Source organism: Macrobrachium rosenbergii, chromosome 54, assembly GCF_040412425.1.
Source record: "Macrobrachium rosenbergii isolate ZJJX-2024 chromosome 54, ASM4041242v1, whole genome shotgun sequence".
Taxonomy (NCBI): domain Eukaryota; kingdom Metazoa; phylum Arthropoda; class Malacostraca; order Decapoda; family Palaemonidae; genus Macrobrachium; species Macrobrachium rosenbergii.
In genome coordinates, this window is record NC_089794.1 from 26,506,925 (window position 1) to 26,520,730 (window position 13,806).

Sequence of the window (13,806 nt, forward strand, 5' to 3'; positions counted from 1 at the left end):
ATGTATGTATGCATGTATGTATGTGTATGTATATATATATATATATGTGTGTGTGTGTGTGTGCGTATGTGTGTGCGTGCGTTCGTGTTGTGAATGGCACAGCCCAGCCTAGAAAACACACGACATAAAAGTGAATCACCTCCACGAATAAAACTTCACAGAGGCGTCGCCCACTCATCCTCTCATAAAACTGAGCTAAAAAAAAAACAGCAAAAAAACACTGTATTGTTTTGATGCAATACTGAGAGAGAGAGAGAGAGAGAGAGAGAGAGAGAGAGAGAGAGAGAGAGAGAGAGTCAAACCAGGTTAATAAAGAAAAAAAATGTTTTTTATTGCACGGCTCTATTTTGGGCCGTGCTTCGTCCCGTCCGTACGCACGTACCCCTTTTGAAGCACGTACACGCACATACACAGACGCATACATAACACACACACAACATACACACACACACATACTCTTCTACACAGGAATGTCAGGCAGCAAAAATAATTCTACGTTGCTTGCAATCCTTCGATCGCAAGCACGCAACATGCAATGCTATACTGCACGTTCGTGACACCACACATACGAGCCAGCCAGTAATCTCTCTCTCTCTCTCTCTCTCTCTCTCTCTCTCTCTCTCTCTCTCAGCCTTTTCTCTCTCCCTTTTCTTACCCATTCTTACGTGGGGGTATAAGCCCCCGAATTAGCAGCAAAAACAACTAATAGATTCTGGCTTCTTTTTCAGTCACTACTGCAGGCGACGCTGCAGCAGTGAAATTTAGAAAAAAAAAACATTCACAGCGTCTGCTGCAGTGAAACTTAAAAAAAAAAACATTGAAAAATATTCACAGCGTCTGCAGCAGTGAAACCTAAAAAAAAAAATTCACAGCGTCTGCAGCAGTGAAACTTTGAAAAATATTCACAGCGACTGCAGCAATGAAACTTTGAAAAAACATTCACAGCGTCTGCAACAGTGAAACTAAAAAACAATCACAGCGTCTGCAGCTGTGAAACTTTAACGACGCTGCTGCAGGAGTGAACAGCCACTCCTGCAGGCGACGCTGCAGCAGTTAACAGTTACAAAAACATTAAAAAAACACATTCACAGCGATGCCGGTATACAAACGAGTCCACGAATATCAAGGGGCGTCCCTGAGACGCCGACCGTCGCATAACAACACCAAACACACGCCTGCCGTAGGCGCTGACGAGGCACGAGACAGCTCTCTGAACTCGGGGAAGGAATTATCGAGGGTGGAACGTCGAGAGAGAGAGAGAGAGAGAGAGAGAGAGAGAGAGAGAGAGAGAGAGACTGAGCTGTCAGCTGTCACGGGCTGCTAGCTAGCTAGCTAGCTATACCTACCTACCTACCACGGCCTGGGTGTGGGTGGGTGACAACGAATGGAGAATAGGAGGAAGGAAAGAAAGATAGAAGAAAGAGTTTCGTGAGATATACAGCATACACTTTAAAGAACGAGTGACGGACGCAAGGACACGGACACAGACACGGACACAAAACGCGCCGTCGGGAGGGTTATAAATAATGGATTCTTAAAGGGCGCCTCTCTGACCTGCTTCCAGCAGGAAGGATGGAAGGGGGTTTTCGAGCACACACACACACAATCGCGCGAGGGAGAGAGAGAGAGGAGCCGTCTCCTTCCCAAAGGCTCCCGAGAGGTACTGACTGACTACGGGAGCCGCGAGAGAGAGAGAGAGAGAGAGAGAGAGAGAGAGAGTCACACGCAGGAGGGGAGGGTGGAGGCCTGCCGAGCCGAGCCGAGGAGGAGGAGGAGGAGGAGGAGGAGGAGGAGGACCTGCACGCATGCTAACATACTCAGAGAGAGAGAGAGAGAGAGAGAGAGAGAGAGAGAGAGAGAGAGAGAGTGCCACAACTGATAGGGCAGAGAAAAGGAAATGTATAATGTGCCATATAAGAGAGAGAGAGAGAGAGAGAGAGAGAGAGAGAGAGAGAGAGAGAGAGAGAGAGGGTGTCTCTAGGACCAGCCGAACTTTAAACCGCTTAGCCAAAATAGCTAAGAACCACGCCCACTTTCCTTTAAAACATTTCCCCGGGGGAGAAAAAGTACACAAACTTCCTTCATCATCCCCAAAAAAAAAAACTTCCAACACATCGCCTGGCGATGTTTGAGTACTTTTTTTTTTAAATTAATTAACGCTTAGCCAAAGTTTTTTCTCCACGCCCCGCCCCCCACTTAAAAATAATGATATATTTTCCCATCTGAGACTCACTTCGTCAAGATGAGGATACATAAATGAAATTTACATGAAAAAGATCCTATCATACAATTAGGAATTTTACGAAAGGGAGTCCTATCAGATAGGAATATATAGGATGGATATCCTATCAGTCCGGAAGTTTAAGGAAGCGAGTCCTATCAATTAGGAAGATTAAGAAAGAGTCCTATCAGATACGAAGAAATAGGAATCCTATCAACCAGGAAGTTTATGGAAGAGAATCCTATAACATAGTAAGAAACTGGATGGAAATCCTATCAATCAGGAAGTTTACGGAAAGAGTCCTAGCAGATCAGAAGAAATAGGATGAATATCCTATCAATCCGGAAGTTTACGGAAGAGAGTCCTATCACAAAGGAAGAAATAGGATGGCAATCCTATCAACCAGGAAGTTTACGGAAGAGAGTCTTATCAGATAGGAGGAAATAGGATGGATATCCTATCAATCAAGAAGTTTAAGGAAGCGAGTCCTATCAATTAGGAAGATTAAGAAAGAGTCCTATCAGATAGGAAGAAATAGGATGGATATCCTATAAATCAGGAAGTTTACGGAACATAGTCCCGGAACATAGTCCCATAAGATAGGAAGAAATAGGATGGAAATCCTATCAATAAGGAAGTTTACGAAAGAAAGTCCTAGAACATAGTAAGAAACAGGATGGATAACTTATCATAGATGGATATCCTAGCAATCAGGTCCTATAACACAGTAAGAAATAGGATGGAAATCCTATCAATCTGGAAGTTTATGAAAGAAAGTCCTCTAACAGTAAGAAATAGGATGGATATCCTATCAACCAGGAAGTTTACGGAAGAGAGTCCTTTCAGATAGGAAGAAATAGGATGGAAATCCTATCAATCACGAAGTTTATGGAAGAAAGTCCTATAACAGTAAGAAATAGGATGGCAATCCTATCAACCAGGAAGTTAACGGAAGAGAGTCCTATCAGATAGGAAGCAATAAGATGGATGTCCTATCAGTCAGGAAGTTTAAGCAAGAGAGTCCTATCACAAAGGAAGAAATAGGATGGGAATTCTATCAGGAAGTTTAAGGAAGAGTCCTATCAATCAGAAGAAGAAGAAGAAGAAGAAGAAGAAGAAGAAGAAGAAGAAGAAGAAGAAGAAGAAGAAGAAGAGAGGAGGAGGAGGAGGAGGAGGAGGAGGAGGAGGAGGAGGAGGAGGAGGAGGAGGAGGAGGAGGAGGAGGAGGAGGAGGAGGAGGAGGAGGAGGAGGAGGAGGAGGAGGGACAAAAGAAGCTGTCTCATTAGCGCCATCGGAAAAAGGAATAGGAAGAAGAAGAAGAAGAAGAACAGGAAGAAGAGATAGAGAGGAAGAGAAAGGAGGAGATAGGATAATAGGGGTTAGGAGGATCTCAACAATGTCCCAGGAAGGACACGGGAAATTGAGTCCTTCGGAGGAGAATGGAGTCAAAACAATACCAAGAAAAAAAATCCTGCAGGAAGTGACGTCAGAGGGAGTTACGTTCATCTTCCGTCGTGGGTGGTGGGGGAAGGGTATGGGGATCGCAACCCCATTCCTGAAAATCCTAGAGCTTGTCTGGGAATGGGAATATGTAGTGATCTCAATATATTGTGTAAAATATGCATTAATATGATTATTTACGTGTGACCACGAAAATATATTACAACTGGTATCTAAATTAGACGGGACGTAACGTCCTACCTTCGGGACTTGCTGTCTCGACCCTCTTTTAACATCACTGTTCATTTTTAACGGGACAGGTACGTTAATATTAACGCAACGAGAAAACCTATGATTAACAAATTTAACAGGCTAATTATTATTCCTTATGTAAAGCCGAAATCTCTCAAAACTAGCCCCTATATAAGACGGGACGTAACGTCCTAAGGTCGGGACTTTCCGTCTCGACCTTATATTAACATAACCGCCCATTTCTAACTGAACAAGCACGTTAATATTGAATTGAATTGAATATATATAGAATTTAGGCCAAAGGCCAAGCACTGGGACCTATGAGGTCATCCAGCACTGAAACGGAAATTGACAGTAGAAGGTTTGAAAGGTGTAACAGGAGGAAAACCTCAAAGCAGTTGCAAGAGAATACGAAAGGAGGTGCAGTAAAAGGAACGAAAGTGATCGCAGCTAGGGCCCAAACGCACGCCGCGAAGAACCTTAAGTAATGCCTACAGTGCACCGCATATATTAACCCAACATGACAAACCCTTGAATAACAATTTGAACGGGGTGAATAATACACCACAGACTTCACCAAGAGCGCCAAGTCGCCTCTTCCGCTCAATCAATACATTCTCGACAGACTGATGTATGTAGCGTCCTCTCGGCGGTCAAATGGGCACCCATTCATAATATAGCCTCGGATACATGCGTTAGAAGGTCAACAGCTGAGTATTTCAGTCTGCCTGAGGCGATACAGAGCCAATGTTGAATATCTAAGAGGAATTGTTGCTATTATTCAATGTACGCGAAGATTCATGTCTTGTGAAGCGGAGAGAGAGAGAGAGAGAGAGAGAGAGAGAGAGAGAGAGAGAGAGAGAGAGAGAGAGAGAGAGAGAGAGAGAAGTTTCAAAATCACCGACCAAAAGGAGAAGGGTAAAACTTTTTCAAAATCACAAACTGAAAATGGAGAAAGAGAGAGAGAGAGAGAGAGAGAGAGAGAGATTTTTCAAAATCAATCAACAGGCAAAATGTTACAAAAGAGAGATAAAAGAGAAAGAAGGGTAAAATATTTTCAAAATCACCAACTGAAAATTGAGAGAGAGAGAGAGAGAGAGAGAGAGAGAGAGAGAGAGAGAGAGAGAGAGAGAGAATGGAAGCTAGAGACAATATCACTCAGCAGAACAAACAATTAATAACAAAAATCATAAATTATGCAACACTGATTGAAACCAACTGCATTTTTTTTTTTTGGTCAAAACTGACTGGAATCTATAATGAGACTAACAACGAGATCTGAACATACCCTTAAAAATTCTCTATATAGAGAACCCTAATAAAACAGCACTCTTACTTATGAAATGGAATGGAACATAAAGTTTAGGCCAGAGGCCAAGCACTGGGACCTATGAGGTCATTCAGCCCTGGAAAGGAAATTGAGAGTAAAGGAGGTTTGAAAGGTGTAACAGGAGGAAAACATCAAAGCAGCTGCACTTTGAAATAATTGTTAGGAGATGGTGGATACCAAGATGGAAGAAAGGTAATGTGAAAGGAGGTAGTGTAAAAGGTGCACTGACGACACTACCCACCTACGGAGTTTATAAAATGTCGATAACCTCACCACTTAAAATCTTGTAAAAATAAATAACTCCTACAATTTTCTCCCGACAAAATACTAGGTCACTTGTGTCCTGATTTGACCTGCGCCAATGTCTCACCAGGAGAGACTTTAATACCAGGTAAGTGCTCCGTGATGGACAGACAACTGACGCACCTCACGGGAAATTTCCTCTTCGTGGGAACATCTATATCAAAGAATGACTGTCTACCCTTCCACCGGAAATCCCTTCCTTCAGTAATAGTTGCGATGAAAAGGTAAGCACGATAAACACACTAATGGACGTATACAAGAAGTAGAGTCTCCAGCCACTTTTTCGGTAGGATCTACTGCTCATGCTGCTAATAATAACATTACTTTTAACACCATATTCTTTGGAAGCTTGAATTTCAAGTTAGTGGTCCCTTGGTGGACTTGTTCCACGTGAATAGGGTTAATTTCTTAAGAATAATCATAATTTTAAAAAACTATATACATTAGCCAATATGAATCCACTGCTCTACTGAAATGTAATTAAAAAAACGTTGTATTTCATCAGGAATTAAACTCAAACAACAGAACAGAATATACAATTTAGGCCAAAAGCCAAGCGCTGGGATCTATGAGGTCATTCAAAGCTGAAAGGAAATTTGAGAATAAATGGTTTAAAAGGTGTAACAGGGGTAAAACCTCGCAGTTGCACTAAGAAAAAATTATCAGAGGAAGGTGGAAAGTAAGATGGAATAAAGAATATGACTATAGGTACAGCAAAAGGAATGAAAAGGGTTGCAGATAGGGGCCGAAGGCACGCTGCAAAGAACCTTAAGTGATGCCTACAGTGCACCGCATTAGGTGCACTGACGGCACTAACCCCCCTACAGGAAACTTATAAATAAAAACTATAAAATAACTAGTGTCTGCACTGATGCAATCAACTGAATTGCAATAACTTAAGGTAGCGAGAAGGAGAGAAAAAGTGCTTACAGACAGATGCGTAACCTTGGCCAAAGAGCTTCAGGAAGATCGAGAGATGGAGGTCGCTTGCAATCCGCAAACGGATCCGGATCCGGCCGCATCCGGCAATTGACTCTTGCGAGTTAAGCTGCCCTTTGTACCTCTCAAACGGGGTAGTAGTGCCGTGCACTAATGCCCTTTTTGGTTTGAACCGGCGGAGGGCAAATCTTCTTAGCTTGTACAGTAGGCTCCTTTCAGCCCTAATTCCCCTCATCTCTCTCTCTCTCTCTCTCTCTCTCTCTCTCTCTCTCTCTCTCTCTCTCTCTCTCTCTCTCCTACAAGTCTTATGTCTCTTATGCAATTTGAATATTAATCTCTCTCTCTCTCTCTCTCTCTCTCTCTACAAGGTATATGTCATGCATTTGTATATTAACATCAGCACAACAGCAAATTTCCTCCTCTCTCTCTCTCTCTCTCTCTCTCTCTCTCTCTCTCTCTCTCTCTCTCTCTCTCTCTCTCTCTCTCTCCTACAAGGTATATGTCTCTTATGCATTTGTATATTAACCCATCAGCACAACAGCAAATTTTCCTCTCTCTCTCTCTCTCTCTCTCTCTCTCTCTCTCTCTCTCTCTCTCTCTCTCTCTCTCTCTCTCTCATTCCATGAAATCTCCAACTAGGTTGTTCTAGAGTGAGCTAACTTTATGCTAAAATGGCTTCTTGGTTCTGAAACCAAGTGATTCACTACTTGATAATTTAACTTCCAAAATCCTTTAAAATTATTCACAAGCACTTACCAAACATTCACATACCTAAGGAAATATCCCCCAAAGCCTATGCAAACCTCCACAAGAGTTAACAAGTAAAAAATCCGCTTAAGTTTCTTCGGTGCAATCGAGTTTTCTGTACAGCATATAATCAAGGCCAAAGAAAATAGATCAATCTTTCGGTGGTCTCGGTATCACGCTGTATGAGCCGCGGCCCACGAAACTTTAACCACGGAACGGTGGTGGCCTGGCCTGTATCGTTGCCAGACGCGCGACTATGGCTAACTTTAACTTTAAATAAAATAAAAACTACTGAGGCTACAGGGCTGCAATTTGGTGTGTTTGATGATTGGAGGGTGAATGATCAACATACCAATTTGCAGCCCTGTAGCTCCAGTATTTTTAAGATCTGAGGGCGGACAGAAAAAGTGCGGACGGGCAGACAAAGCCGATACAATAGTTTTCTTTTACAGAAAACTAAAAACCTTCTGAAAGTCTAGTCTAAAGAAATCAGATCTCATTATTGTCTGACGTCAGTCGATGACTGATAAAAATGTCAGCAAAAAAATATCGATTTTGGGCTAAGCCAGAGGCTGGCTACGAATTATCTGACTTAACAAATCTGCCAAGTTACTATCTACATAAGCCACAATTTTCTTCTACACTTAAAAGGCCAAGCACTGGGACCTATGAGGGCATTCAGCGCTGAAACGGGAATTGACAGTAAAAGTTTGAAAGGTGTAACAGGAGGAAAACCTCAAAGCAGTTGCACTATGAATCAATTGTTAGGGGAAGGGTGAGGGAAGTAACATGGAAGAAAGAGAATATGAAAGGAGGTCCAGTAAAAGGAACGAAAGGGGTTGCAGCTAGGGGCCGAAGGCACGCTGCAAAGAACCGTAAGTAATGCTTACGGTGCACCGCATGAGGTGTACTGAAGGCACTAACCGCCTCCGGGGATTTTCGAATATTCAGGGAGTCTGATTGATTTATCTCAATAAACGACTGCCGTTGCATTTATGTGGCAATTGACAGCTGTTTGTCATGGGAGAAAGCGGATGAAGTCAACAGAATAAAATTTCAAATTTTCTTTACATTGTATTTTCTCTCTGCCTACATACAAGATGCTTACAAAATGAGGATTACTTGTATATGCATCTTCCGAGAGAGAGAGAGAGAGAGAGAGAGAGAGAGAGAGAGAGAGAGAGAGAGAGAGAGAGATGCTGCTGACATTAAAGGAGACGCCTGCTCAAGGAATTATTAATGAGAAATCTCCCACCAAAGGAGGTTCTACGGAGATTTACCCAAGATCCAGAAAACCTTATTACTTTTTTTAGTTTTCTGTAAAAGAAAACTAATGTGCCGGCTTTTTCTGTCCGTCCGCATTTTATTCTGTCCGCACAATTTGCTGTCCGCACTTTAATCTGTCCGCACTTTACTCTGTCCGCACTTTACTCTGTCCGCACTTTTTTCTGTCCGCACTTTGTTCTGTCCGCACTTTTTTCTCTCCGCACTTTTTCTGTCCGCACTTTATTCCGTCAGCCCTCAGATCTTAAAAGCAACTGAGGCTAGAGGGCTGCAAATTGGTATGTTGATCATCCACCCCCAATCATCAAACATACCAAATTGCAGCCCTCTAGCCTCAGTAGTTTTGATTTTATTTAAGGTTAATGTTAGCCATAATCGTGCGTCTGGCAACGATACAGGGCAGGCCACCACCATGCCGTGGTTAAAGTTTCATGGGCCGCGGCGCATACAGCATTATGCCGAGACCACCGAAAGATAGATCTGTTCGGTGGCCTTGATCATACGCCGTAACGGCTGTACAGAAAACTCGAATGCATTTTTTACTTGTTTTTATATTGTACTGAATTGAAAAAAAAAGGACTTTATTACAGTTAAATATGCATATTTAAAAGCAAATTAACATGCAATAGTCACTGGTCCTATTTCCATTTTAACTGCTGAATCGTGGACGAGACATTGAGCAATAAAACTTTATATTTACATATGCAGCGCCATTAACCTACACAAAAGATTCATTATTCTTATTCCCTCATATTTATTTATTTATCTCCTTTTCCTGTACAAAATGGAACATAAAATTTAGCCCAAAGGCCAAGCACTGAAAAAGCAACTCATCATTACTTTCTATTCCTTCACATTTATTTATTTTTTTCTATCCCCTCATATTTATCTATTTTTTTCTATCCCCTCATATTTATCTATTTTTATAAAATGGAATTAAAATGGACTATTTTTTCCCTATTCTCATTTATTTATCTCCATTTCCTATATAAAATGGAATATAAAATGGACTATTTTTTCTAATTCCCTAATATTTATTTTTTTTTTATTTCCTCATATTTATTTATCTCCTTTTCCTATATAAAATGGAATATAAAATGGACTATTTTTCCTATTCCTTCATATTTATTTTTTTTTTATTTCCTCATATTTATTTATCTCCTTTTCCTATATAAAATGGAATATAAAATGGACTATTTTTTCTATTCCCTCATATTTATTTATTTTTTCTATTCCCTCATATTTATTTATTTTTTCTATTCCCTCATATTTATTTATTTATCTCCACTTCCTACACAAAACGGAATATAAAATTTAGGTCAAAGGCCAAGCACTGTGGCCTACGAGGTCATTCAGCCCTAAATACAAAATAGAGAGCAAAAGGTTTGAAAGGCGTAACAGTAGGAAAACCTCGCAGTTGCACCATGGAAAAAATTGTCAGGAGAGAGTTGAGAAAAGTAAGATGGAAGTAAGAGAATATGCACGGAGGTATAGTAAAAGAAAAGCCATTGATTTCCCTTTGGAGCCCTCTTGGGTTTATAGTCTTTTGGCTTTATCCATACACACACATGTATATATACACACACATATACACAAACACATAAATACACACATACACATATTTTTCCCAAGGATTTTCAGAAAGTTTAGGAATGTTTGTGTGAGTATGTGTATATATATATATATATATATATATATATATATATATATATATATATATATACATAATTATATATATATATATATATATATATATATATAAATATATATAAACACACAAACGCACAAACAGTCCAACACTTTCTGAAAACCCTGGGGGAAAAACCCAAGTGTCAAGTGTCACTTGATCCTGTGAGTTGAGTGTCACCTGAGAATCAATGCCTTGTTTCTTTCCTGACGGACTCAAAAGGAGGAATTCCTGCGATTGACAGCTGCCTTGGGGGAGGGGAGAGAGAGAGAGAGAGAGAGAGAGAGAGAGGGAGAACTTTCAAAGCAAAATTCCAGAGAGAGAGAGAGAGAGAGAGAGAGAGAGAGAGAGGGGGAGGAAGGGGGCTCTCTCTCCTTGAACTTTCAAAGTAAAAATTTCAGATAAAAAAATCGATCTTTACTGCATCAGATTTCTTCTCTCCCACTCTTGAACTATCCTCTCTCTCTCTCTCTCTCTCTCTCTCTCTCTCTCTCTCTCTCTAATCATTTATATACTCACTTTTGCAAAGTATGAATATTCTCTAATTACTTTTAAGTTTGAATATATATTATCACTCTTAAACAGCCTGAATATATAAAATCCCTTTTATCCTATAACTTTTCCATTTTGAATATAATCACATTTTCAAAGCTTGAATAGATATAGCCGGATTATATATAATACCTTTTTCAAAGTTTGAATATATATATAATATATATGTATATAAATAATACATATTTATATGTATATATACATATATACATATGTATATAAATATTATATATATATATATATATATATATATATATATATATATATTCACTTAACATATAATCAAATTCTCAAAGTTTGAATATATAATATCCCTATATATATAATTTCTTTTCCAAATTAACAAAGCTGTTTTATTAAACAAATTATAACATTTTCGGGCGCACAAAAATTGCACTATTTATCATTAACCTGTCAACATTTTTGCAATAAATTCAATAACTCAGATGAATACAAGGATAAACTGATGAACAGATATACGAAGAATAATAGAGAATAAAATACCAATAATTTTAATAGCATATTAATGATAATAATACTGCACAGACGACATAACAGATTAGTGTCTGAAAGATTTTGGATAAAAATCGAAGAAACGTTAATCAGCAAATGTAAAGAGAGAGAGAGAGAGAGAGAGAGAGAGAGAGAGAGAGAGAGAGAGAGAGAGAGAGAGAGAGAGAGGCCTTGTTCCCTCGTGGTGATTACTGTTGCTGGCTCGCTCCTGCGTAGTGCATGGGAGGAAAAGATACATCCTTGACAGTCTCTCTCTCTCTCTCTCTCTCTCTCTCTCTCTCTCTCTCTCTCTCTCTCTCTCTCTCTGCATGTCTCAAGGACTGACGATTACATAACCTTGTAGTATCTACCTAGTTCGTAAATTTCAACAGAATACTAATGTTAGAGTGTTACTCACTCTAAGGAGTATGTATGTGTGTGTGTGTGTGTGTAACAAAATTTATATATATTATATATATATAAATATATATTAATATATATATATATATATATAAAAATATATTTTATATATATTACATGCATATAAAATATATTTATATATAAATAAATATATTTATATGTATATACACATATATACATACATACAGTATATACATATATATAATATATATACATATATATATATATATATATATATATATATATATATATATATATATATATATATTATAAAACCAGCCATCCACTTCATTATAAACGCAATTGCACAAACTTGAAACTTTAAAAGCTAATTAATAAAATATAATAACAATAAGTCAAACTAAATAATTATTCAACGCCTCTATTGAAAAGTCCAGTTGCCAAGGAAAACGGAAGAAGGGAGAGAAGAAAGGAAGAAATGGACAGAAGATCATAAGGAAGCAAGGAACAAAGGGTCTGGAGGAGAGAGAGAGAGAGAGAGAGAGAGAGAGAGAGAGAGAGAGAGAGAGAGAGAGAGAGAGAGAGAGCGTGGGCGGGTCAATAGATACTGCACCAGAGCATCATCACACCCACAGCCACGCCCACCCCGTATTCTTAGACACCGCCCCCCCCCCCTTCTCATTGCAACACCACTACTAGTTTTGGACAGTAGTAAAGTGAGCCAAGAATAATAATAATAATAATAATAATAATAATAATAATAATAATAATAATAATAACAATAATTCCACCTTAAGACAACAATAAATTTATACATAAACGCATAAACAATAAGTGATGAAATAAATACAAATTACAATCATAGTTCCTAATTGGACGGGTTGGTATCGTTCTCGGTTAGCACTCTGCTGGGGCCGCGTTCGATTCTCCGACCGGCCAATGAAGAGTTAGAGAAATTTATCGCCGGTGATAGAAATTCATTTCTCGTTATAATGTGGTTCGGATTCCACAGTAAGCTGTAGGTCCCGTTGCTAGGTAACCAATTGGTTCTTAGCCACGTAAAATAAATCTAATCCTTCGGGCCAGGCCTAGGAGAGCTGTTAATCAGCTCAGTGGTCTGGTTAAACTAAGGTATACTTAATAATAATAATAATAATAATAATAATAATAATAATAATAATAATAATAATAATAATATCCCACTTTAATACAGTAAATTTATGCATAAACGCACAAATAATAAGTGACGATATAAATAAAAATAAATAGCGAATCATTTAGCAATATCTAAAGACTGGAACGCCGTCTCCCCGCCCCTCAACCTTTTGGTTATTCTAAATTTGCAGTGAATTATCCGTAGACTTTTTATCCTAGACTAAACACAACTGATATTTAAACATCACAAACATATTGACAGACATTGTATACATTAAAATCATATAGACAAGACACTATCATCAATATCATATATATATTTTTATATCCCAATGCTGAATACTTTGACAATAACAACAGGGTGGACTTGTAACTGAAAATAACCTATAGATAATAATTTTTTTTTAAATATTTCAAACAAAACCACGAACCTTTCCTCCAGCGAATTTAATTGTCGTGTCCTGGCAACCTACCAATCGTTATGGAATTCAATAAAAAATTCAATACGCACTTGACCATTAGGTCGCTACGCTAAGCTAATTAACCCTTCAGAATAGTCAGTCATGGATATAATAATAATAATAATAATAATAATAATAATAATAATAATAATAATAATAATAATAATAATGAACTATTTTAAAAACAACAGCACGAGGGAAAAAATTTCAATCTATAAAGAAATGTGTCCGGCCCTCTCTCTCTCTCTCTCTCTCTCTCTCTCTCTCTCTCTCTCTCTCTCTCTTCTCTCTCTCTCTCTCTCTCTCTCTCTCAAGTCGGCCTTTCTCTCGTTCATAGCAACAACAATTTTCTACGCGACCGCAGGCACTGTGCATTACGTAATATCCCACGCTTAGATGTAATTACGTATCGACGTATGAGAGAGAGAGAGAGAGAGAGAGAGAGAGAGAGAGAGAGAGAGAGAGAGAGAGAGTATAACATTTTGTTATATAATATCAATACAGTTGATATTGTAAGCTGTTTAAGAGAGAGAGAGAGAGAGAGAGAGAGAGAGAGAGAGAG

At 38.8% G+C, this 13,806-nt stretch overlaps 1 protein-coding gene across 2 annotated transcripts in view; it reads right to left on the minus strand.

Moving 5' to 3' along the window:
- LOC136834897 (death-associated protein kinase 1-like) overlaps nucleotides 1-13,806 on the minus strand; it is a 172,980-nt gene that overhangs the window by 92,468 nt on the left and 66,706 nt on the right. Inside the window, exon 1 of one of the 2 annotated variants that reach the window (XM_067097717.1) lies at nucleotides 1,555-1,656. The exons of the other annotated variant lie outside the window; for it this stretch is intronic. The gene's annotated coding sequence lies outside the window, so the exon portion shown is untranslated. Of the gene's footprint in view, nucleotides 1-1,554; nucleotides 1,657-13,806 lie in introns of those variants that run through there. 2 annotated transcript variants of the gene reach the window in all.